The sequence below is a fragment of the Triticum aestivum genome, chromosome 2A (genome assembly GCF_018294505.1).
Source record: "Triticum aestivum cultivar Chinese Spring chromosome 2A, IWGSC CS RefSeq v2.1, whole genome shotgun sequence".
NCBI lineage: Eukaryota > Viridiplantae > Streptophyta > Magnoliopsida > Poales > Poaceae > Triticum > Triticum aestivum.
In genome coordinates, this window is record NC_057797.1 from 575,725,126 (window position 1) to 575,735,937 (window position 10,812).

Sequence of the window (10,812 nt, forward strand, 5' to 3'; positions counted from 1 at the left end):
CGAGAACAGGATATACCTAAGACAGCTTTTACCACCAGGTATGGGCTGTACGAGTATACCGTTATGTCATTTGGTCTGACTAACGCACCTGCATATTTTATGAACATGATGAACAAAGTGTTTATGGAGTTCTTGGATAAGTTCGTCGTGGTGTTCATTGATGATATTCTGGTTTACTCGAAAAGTGAAGAGGAGCATAAGGAGCATTTGCGATTGGTACTTGAGAAGCTCAGAGAACATCAGTTGTATGCCAAGTTCAGCAAATGTGAGTTTTGGTTGAAGGAAGTAGGATTCCTCGGACATGTTATATCCGGAGAAGGTATATCAGTAGATCCCACTAAAGTTGATACCGTGACCAAGTGGGAGGCACCAACAATAGTTGGAGAGATCCGGAGTTTCCTTGGACTCGCAGGATACTATCGGAGATTCATTGAGAATTTCTTAAAGATTGCGAAGCCTATGATGGAGTTGTTGAAAAAGGATACCAAGTTCATATGGACTGAGGAGTGTGAGGCTAGTTTCCAGGAGTTGAAGAAATGCTTGGTTACTTCACCCGTGTTGATTTTGCCAGACCAGACCAAGGATTATGAGGTGTATTGCGACGCTTCACGTCGAGGACTTGGAGCAGTGCTTATGCAGGAAGGGAGAGTTGTTTCATATGCCTCAAGACAACTGAAACCTCACGAGTTGAATTACGCTATGCATGATTTGGAGTTAGCAGCCGTAGTGCATGCACTGAAGACATGGAGACATTTCCTCATTGGAAATCATTGTGAGGTGTACACGGATCACAAGAGTTTGAAGTACATTTTCACACAGAAGGAGTTGAACCTCAGACAAAGGAGATGGTTGGAGCTCATCAAGGATTATGATATGAGATTGCATTACCATCCCGGAAAGGCTAATGTAGTAGCTGACGCATTGAGCCATAAGAGCCATGTCAATACACTAATGACGGGAGAAATACCAAGGGAGTTAGCCGAAAATCTTCGTGAACTATGTTTGGAAATAGTTCCGAGAGGCTATGTAGCAGCATTGGAGATTCAGTCAACTTTGATGGATAGAGTCAGAGAAGCTCAGAAGACTGACAAGGAGATTACCTCTATAAAGGAGAAAATGAGCGAAGGAAAGGCTAAAGGATTTCGTGAGGATGAGCATGACACCCTATGGTTTGAAGACCGTGTTTATGTGCCCAATGACCCGGAGATCAGGAAGTAGATTCTGCAAGAGGCACACGATTCACCATATTTGATTCACCCAGGGAATACCAAGATGTATTTGGCTTTTAAGGATATTTTCTGGTGGACCGGAATGAAGAAAGATATTGCGAAGTATGTAGCAGTTTGTGATGTATGTCAGAGAGTAAAGGCAGAGCATCAGAAGCCAGCAGGATTGCTACAACCATTGCCGATACCCGAATGGAAGTGGGATAAGTTAGGCATGGACTTTATCACGGGATTACCCAGGACTCGTTCAGGCTATGACTCGATTTGGGTTGTAGTTGATCGGTTGACGAAAGTAGCTCATTTCATCCCAGTAAAGACCACTTCCACCAGTGCTAAGTTGGCAAAGATATACATGACCAGGATTGTATGCTTGCATGGAGTTCCGAGGAGTATACTATCAGATAGAGGAACCCAGTTTACCTCAAAGTTCTGGAATCAGTTGCACGAAACTTTGGGTACCAGGCTAGAGTTCAGCACAGCTTTTCATCCACAGACAGATGGACAGACCGAGAGAGTCAATCAGATTTTGGAGGACATGCTGAGAGCTTATGCTCTAGATTATGGATCTAGTTGGGACGAGAATTTGCCGTATGTAGAGTTCTCTTACAACAACAGCTATCAATCCAGTTTAAAGATGGCCCCTTTCGAAGCCTTATACGGAAGGAGGTGGAGGACACCCTTGACGTGGGATGAAGTTGGAGACCGCCAGTTGTTTGGACCTGACTTGATTAAGGAGTCTGAACAGAAGGTGAAATTGATTCGCGATAGGCTCAAGATAGCCCAGTCCAGAAAGAAGAGTTATGCAGATTCTAAATGCAAGGAGACAATTTACGAAATTGGAGATAGAGCTTATCTTCGAGTATCCCACTTCGGGGAACAAAGCGCTTTGGTGTTAAGGGAAAGTTAGCGCCACGATTTGTAGGACCATACCGAGTATTGGAACGTATGGGAGAAGTGGCCTACAAGTTGGAATTGCCTGAAGGATTGTTAGGAGTTCATGATGTGTTCTACATTTCTCAGTTGAATAAGTGCCACGCGGAGATGGCTGACATACCTTTGAGAGACACCGTGCCATTGGAAGCAATTCGGTTGGACAGTGATTTGACCTATGAGGAGAAACCAGTTAAGATTCTAGAGTATGGCAGTCGAGTCACCCGCAGCAAGGTTATCAAGTTTTGCAAGGTTCAGTGGAGCCACCACACGGAGGATGAAGCCACCTGGGAGCGAGAGGAAGATTTGCTCAAGGACCACCCTCACCTATTTTCTAGCCAACTCGAATCTCGAGGGCGAGATTCATCTTAAGGGGGTAGGTTTGTAACATCCCAAATTTTCAATTTGGAATGTTATACATTATACCATCATTGCATATCATAATTTATTTGCTTTTGGTTTTGATCCTAGAAATTCCACGCAACTCAAGGACCCACGGAGAGAGTTGGGGATTTCGTTATTTTCATATTTGAGTTTTCTCAAATCTTGCGAATAGGATCATTTGATTTTAATTATTTTATCATCAATTATTTCTATTACAAAAATATGAGAGAGGGAATAAAATGACTTTCCCAAAATAAAGAAATATTGAGGATTTAATAATAAAATCAAATAAGATTTTATTTCGGAGTTTTTCGGTATTTTATTTGAATTTAGGAAAAATATGCGTTTTTCAAAATTGCATTTAGGCCCCAAATAAATGTTCACCTTGTGCGTCTTGATTTTAGAAGCCCGGGAAAATTTATTTCGGGATTTTTGGAGTCTATTTAGTATTTCTTTTATTTGTTTTTCTGCGCGGAATCAAAAAAAAGGCGAACCAACTTTGGGCCGTACCCGAGCGGGACTCCGCCCGGGGGCAGCCTTTATAAGCCGCCCGACCCGAGCCGCCAGCCCACCGTGCCCGAAACCCTAATCAGCCACCGCCGCCGCCACCGGACCCGCCGCCTGGGGTCAACCTCGTTTTTGCCGCCCGTTTTTTTAAAGAAAAAAAAGGTCGCGGTTTTTATTTTTTTTAGTTTCGGTTTTTTTAAATAGATTAGTTTTTCCGGTTTATTTATTTAGCGAGCATTCGTCCGTTCGTTCGTTCTAGCAAACGCTCGTCGTTTTTCTTTTTCTCAGATTAAATCCGCGATTTTTCTGATCGCGATTCCTGATCCGATTTTTTTAGTATAACTTTTCGCTCGTTTATCGGAATCAGGCGATTCAAGCGCCTGGAGTTTCGTCTCGAAACCCTCTATCCATTTAACCAACTTAAACAAGTTTTTTCCACTGTAAAATTTCCCTAGATCCAGAATAGTAAATGAAACTTGTTTCTTTTGCCGTTTGACTTTCGTTGCATTGTTTGATTTGATTCTTTTTGCAAACCGGAGTTCTTAAGTTGAACCTTCTGGTTAGATCTATTATTTGAGTTTTACCCGTGCATTAGATGAATACTTGTTGTATGCTTGTTTGTTTGTCTGCGATAGAATACCCGGAGTGCGCCGCCTGTTACTTCGAATCTCTAGGTTTCGCAGATCATCAGCAAGGCAAGTAAGAGTTTGATCATACCTCCTACTACCCAGTTTTATTGCATTAGATCAATCCTCAAACATTGCATGATTAGGATCTAATTAAATTGTGGGATGGGAAGTAGTTGAGGTAGTACCTATTACTTGTTGTATTATCAAACCTTTGGGAGTTACTTCTACGTTTGCCTATTATGCCATGCTATGCTAGTAGACGTGGATTGGGTGAGTGATATCCATGACAGATGTGAGTTTGTTAATTAATGGTTTATCTAAGGTGGCAACTTAAACACACATCTGGGTGGATTGAGGTACCTGGGTATTCCAGGATTGCCTGTTTTTCTTTATGGACCGCCACCCAGGCCCAAAGGGATCATGAGATTTTTCATACTAGAAACTTCCGTGTGCAACCACAAGCTATTATGGGCTCTAGCATAGTTGATTAAGTCGTGCGGACTCTTACAGGGTAGACTAGCAGATGTAGGAGAAAGTAGGTGTAACGGTCTATCCATCATAAGGTGCTAGCGCTTCTGAAAGACTATGTCTCGGTCATCCATTTCTCAAACACCGTGTAGTGCGAGAAACCAAACGGAGGCAATCGAGTCTTGTGGGGAAAAGTGCGCAAACCTCTGCAAAGTGTATAAACTAATCATGGTTAGCCGTGTCCCCGTTTATGGACAGCTTGAGTATCTAGTACTTGGATTATCATGTGAATCTCAACATGTTACTCTAAAAAAATTAATTTTGTAGGGTTTGTTTAATGATGATGCTTAATTGGGATTGAGAATGCTGTCAACCACTCTCAATGTTTAACAACTACCATGATAGTTAAATAAAATTTATTCCTTTGCAGTAGCGAAAAATTGGCTTTTCACAAAACGGTAACCATAGAGATTTCCACCAGCCAAATATGCATATAGTATAGCTGTTTCATTCCATTACTCTTTATGTGTTACTTTGCCAGCATATTCCATGTGCTGACCTGTTTCGGGCTGCAACGTTAATGTTGCAGACTTTTCAGACGATGATTAAGGAGTTTTAGGTCGTGGTTCTATACTCAGTGATATTGTTGGAGTTGATGGAATCACTTATCTTCCAAGCTTTCCGCTGTTATAGTTATTAGATGGCCCTAAGCCATATTTATTGTAATAAGTTCTCTATTGAGACACTCGATGTAATAAGTGTGTGATTGCTACTCTGTTATAAATCCTCTGAGTACTGTGTGGTGTCAGCATTACTGATCCAGGGATGACACTTGAGCACAGAGATCAGACTGTTTGAGGTCTGGTCGCGACATTCATTCATAAACATATCATTTTCATGCTCTAGCAAATATTGTTCTAAAGGATCATTAGGAGGCACGGCAATAGAAGCAAGACCACTAATTTCATCTTTACTGGGAAATTCTTTATCATGGGGTTGTGTACAAAATTTAGCAAAATTAAAATCATGAGACATATCCCCTAAACCAATAGAAACAATATCCTTTTTGCAGTCTATCTTAGCATTAACAGTATTCAAGAAGGGTCTACCAAATATAATGGGACAAAAGTCATCTTGTGGGGAACCAAGAACAAGAAAATTAGCAGGATATTTAACTTTCCCATGCAAGACTTCAACATCTCTAACAATCCCAACCGATGAAATAGTATCTCTATTGGCAAGCTTAATTATAACATCAATACCTTCTAACTCAGCAGGTGCAATATTGTGCATAATTTCTACATATAAAGAGTGAGGTATTGCACTCGAACTAGCACCCATATCACATAAGCCATGATAGCAATGAACTCCTACTTTAACAGAAGTAATAGGCATGCCTACAATAGGTCTATGTTTATTTTTAGTATCGGGTCTAGCAATTCTAGCAGCTTCATCACAAAAGTAAATAACATGCCCATCAACATTATCGGACAAGAAATCTTTAACCATAGAAATACTAGGTTCAACTTTAATTTGCTCGGAGGGTGTAGGTGTTCTAGTATTACTCTTACGAACCACAGTTGAAGCTTTAGCATGATCCTTTATTCTAGTAGGGAAAGGTGGTTTCTCAATATAATCGGTGGGAACAATAGGATCAACATTATAAGTGATAGTCTTTTCTTCAACTTTAATAGGTTCAACTACTTTTACTGCAATGGAATCATGGGATATCAACATGAGTAGCAAATGATTCACAGAAAGAAGGTACTATCTCAGAGTCAAGTCCATATTTAGTGCTAAATTCACGAAAAGCATCGGTATCCATAAAAGATTTAACACAATCAAACTTAGGTGTTATGCCTGACTCCTTACCTTCGTCGAGTTCCCAATCTCCAGAGTTGCGTTTAATTCTTTCCAATAAATCCCATTTGAATTCAATAGTCTTCATCATAAAAGAACTAGTACAAGAAGTATCAAGCATGGAGCAATTATTGAGAGAAAGCCGAGCATAAATTTTTTGAATAATAATTTCTCTTGAGAGATCATGATTGGGCCATGAATATAACATTGACTTAAGCCTCACCCAAGCTTGAGGGATGCTTTCTCCTTCGCGAGGCCAAAAATTATATATATAATCACGATCATGATGAACCAGATGCATAGGATAAAACTTCTGATAAATTCCTATTTCAATCGGTTGTAGTTCCATGATCAAATATAATCACATAGCCTAAAACATGTCAATGCCTTTCACTTCAAAGATAAAGGGAAGACCTTCTTATTGATAACAACCTCGGGCATACATGCAAGCTTAAATAATCCACAAACTTCATCCACATAGATTAGGTGCAAATCGGGATGCAATGTTCCATCTCCTGTAAAAGGATTAGCCAGCAGTTTCTCTATCATACCTGAAGGAATTTCAAAGAAAACATTTTCGGTAGGTTAAGTAGGTTGAGGAGCAACTCTTTGCTCTACTGGTCTGGGTGAAGATACCCCGAACAAGCTCCTCAAAGGATTATGTTCCATAGTAACAAGTGACAGTAAATTTGAGCACACTATATCAATTTTCCTTACCAAATTCCACCTACCAGAGGCGCTTCACTTCCCGGCAACGGCGCCAGAAAAGAGTCTTGATGAACCACAAGTATAGGGGATCTATTGTAGTCCTTTTGATAAGTAAGAGTGTTGAACCCAACGAGGAGCAGAAGGAAATGATAAGCAGTTTTCAGTAAGGTATTCTCTACAAGCATTGAAATTATCATTAACAGATAGTTTTGTGATAAGGTAATTTGTAATGGGTAACAAGTAATAAAAGTAAATAAGGAGCAACAAGATGGACCAATCCTTTTTGTAGCAAAGGACAATCCTGTACAAACTCTTATATAAAGGAAAACGCTCCCGAGGACACATGGGAATTATCATCAAGCTAGTTTTCATCACGCTCATATGATTCACGTTCGATACCTTGATAATTTGATATGTGGGTGGACCAGTGCTTAGGTACTACCCGTACTTGGACAAGCATCCCACTTATGATTAACCGCTCTTGCAAGCATATGCAACTACAAAAGAAGTATTAAGGTAAACCTAACCATAGCATGAAACATATGGATCCAAATCAGCCCCTTAGGAAGCAACGCGTAAACTAGGTTTTAAGCTTCTGTCACCCTAGCAACACATCATCTACTTATTACTTCCCAATGCCTTCCCCTAGGCCCAAATAATGGTGAAGTGTCATGTAGTCGACGTTCACATGGCACCACTAGAGGAGAGACAACATATATCTCATCAAAATATCGAACGAATACCAAATTCACATGACTACTTATAGCAAGACTTCTCCCATGTCCTCAAGAACAAACATAACTACTCACAAATCATATTCATGTTCATAATCTGAGGGGTATTAATATGCATAAAGGATCTGAATATATGACCTTCCACCAAATAAACCAACTAGCATCTACTACAAAGGAGTAATCAACACTACTAGCAACCCACAGGTACTAATCTGAGGTTTTGAGACAAATATTGGATACAAGAGATGAACTAGGGTTTGAGATGAGATGGTGATGGTGAAGATGTTGATGGAGATTGACCCACTCCCAATGAGAGGATCGATGGTGATGATCTCCCCCTCCCGGAGGGATGTTTCCCCAGCAGAACAGCTCCACCGGAGCCCTAGATTGGTTCCGCCAAGGTTCCACCTTGTGGCGGCGGATTTTCGTCCTGAGAGCTTCCTTATGATTTTTTCTAGGGCAAAAGACCACATATATCCAAAGATGGGCACCGAAGGCCTGCCAGGGGGGCCACGAGACAGGGGGTAGGGTGCGCCCCCACCCTCTTGGATGGTGGGTGGCCCCCCTCTGGTGCTACCTTCGCCCAATATTTTTTATATATTCTAAAAATGACTCATGTGGAGTATCAGGACTTTTGGAGTTCTGGCAGATTGTTTACATGTTAATCAATTTTGCCATGGTTGTTAATGTTGATCCATGCTTGCTATGTACTTGATCTTGCCATTGTTAGCTTCATGAACATGCCTTCTTGCTTTTAGTATGCTTATCTTGTCATGCAAGTCTTTATGATGAGTGATTCGAGATCGCAAATATGCCTTCATAATTCTGTTTATGCCATGCTCTGTTTTCTGCTAAGTCTGAAACCGTCAATGAAACTTGCTATGTTTACATGGGTGCCATCATATCTTCTGTGCCTTTTTGGCTAATGATCAGTAAGGGACTTTTGTTCTATGCATTTAGTAGATTCATGCCATGCCTTTGTTTGCTATGATATGTTCCTATAGAATGTCGTTTGCTTGCTCTAAACATTGCTTCCTGATGTTATTTCTAGCATGTTAGTATTTTCACTAAGTCTGTGAAGCTGATATCTTTTGCACTTTTGCCATATTTGCTTGAACCTGTTCGAGTGTGATTTAGCCGTAGATCAGTGTTCATGTTTTGTCAAGCATCTTGAGTAGATCACTGACATGTGCTTTTTTGTTATGTTGGAGTGTAGTACCTTAGTTTCTTGTTGCATTCTAGATGGCATCGTGCTGTTAATCGCAGAATTGTGCCATTCTTGTTTTGCTTGCCATTTGCAAACCGTGCATCCGATTCCGGTGATCTTTATATCGATTTCAACCGAAATGATCTCATCTTTCCAGCGGCACACATGGTTGGCCAAGTTGATGCCTTGATATTTCTTTCCCTTCCGAAGCACGCAAATGCATTGCATATCACATCTCGCATATCATGCCATGTTTTGAATCATGTTAATTATGCATTGCACCATGATTGATTGTTGGTCCTTTGCTTGTGTTCTTGCTTTGGGTAGAGCTGGGAGACGAGTACGTGATCGAGGAACCTGTTGAGTACGCTAATGAGGATCAAGCTTTCGTCAACTCTGAGAACTTTATAGGCAAGATGACCATACCCTCGAAATCACTTCTATATTTTCTTGCTAGTTGCTCGCTCTTTTGCTATGCCGTGCTACCTACCACTTGGTTTATCATGACTCCCATATTTCCATGTCAAGCCTCTAACCCACCTTTCCTAGCAAACCGTTGTTTGGCTATGTTACCGCTTTGCTCAACCCCTCTTATAGCGTTGCTAGTTACAGGTGAAGTTGAAGTTTGTTCCATGTTGGAACATGGATATTGCTGGGATATCATTATTATCTCTTATTTACTTTAATGCACCTATATACTTGGTAAAGGGTGGAAGGCTCGGCCTTTTGCCTGGTGTTTTGTTCCACTATTGCCGCCCTAATTCCCGTCATACCGGTGTTATGTTCCTTGATTTTGCGTTGCTTACACGGTTGGGTGTTATGGGAACCCCTTGACAGTTCGCTTTGAATAAAAGTCCTCCAACAAGGCCCAACCTTGGTTTTAACATTTACCTACCTACCACCATATACCTTCTCTTGGGTTCTGCAGACTCAAGGGTCATCTTTATTTTACCCCCCCGGGCCAGTGCTCCTCTTAGTGTTGGTCCGAAACGGGCAACCTGCGGGGCCACCTCGGGGCAACTTGAGGGTTGGTTTTACTCGTAGCTTGACCTATCTGGTGTGCCCTGAGAATGAGATACGTGTGACTCCTATCGGGATTTGTCGGCACATCAGGCGGCTTTGCTGGTCTTGTTTTACCATTGTCGAATTGTCTTGTAACCGGGATTCCGAGACTGATTGGGTCTTCTCGCGAGTAGGAATATCCTTCGTTGACCGTGAGAGCTTGTGATGGGATAAGTTGGGACACCCCTACAGGGTTTTGAACTTTCGAAAGACGTGCCCACGGTTATGGGCAGATGGGAATTTGTTAATGTCTGGTTGAAGAGAACTTGACACTTAACTTAATTAAAAGGAATCAACCGCGTGTGTAGCCGTGATGGTCTCTTTTCGACGGAGTCCGGGAAGAGAACACGGTCTCGTGTTATGCTTGAACGTAAGTAGCTTCAGGATCACTTCTTGATCACTATTAGCTTCTCGACCGTGCTTTGCTTCTCTTCTCGCTCTCTTTTGCGTAAGTTAGCCACTATATATGCTTAGTGCTTTGCTGCAGCTCCACCTCACTACCCTTTCCTACCCTTAAGCTTAAATAGTCTTGATCTCGCGGGTGTGAGATTGCTGAGTCCCCGTGACTCACATATACTTCCAAACAGATGCAGGTGCCGATGACGCCAGTGCAGGGGACGCTACCGAACTCAAGTGGGAGTTCGACGAGGATTCGGGCCGTTACTATGTTTCTTTTCCGGATGATCAGTAGAGGAGCCCAGTTGGGACAATCAGGGATCTAGCATTTGGGGTTGTCTTTCTTTATTTTGGTTTCGTAGTCAGACCTTTGATTGTACCTTGGATCATGTATGATATATTTATGTATTGTGTGAAGTGGCGATTGTAAGCCGACTCTTTATCCCTTCCTTATTCAGTACATGGGATGTGTAAAGATTACCCCTCTTGTGACATGCCTACCATGCGGCTATGCCTCTAAGTCGTGCCCCGAAACGTGGGAGATATATAGCCGCATTGTGGGTGTTACAAGACGGAGTATCAAATCCCTCATGGCCAATTCGTCTACCCCATGCAGTTCGGTCCACTGCTTCAGCTGATCGCTGAGGGGAACGAGATGCTCTAGCGCAAGGTACTGCAACTAGAACAGCTTCTCCGTTGAG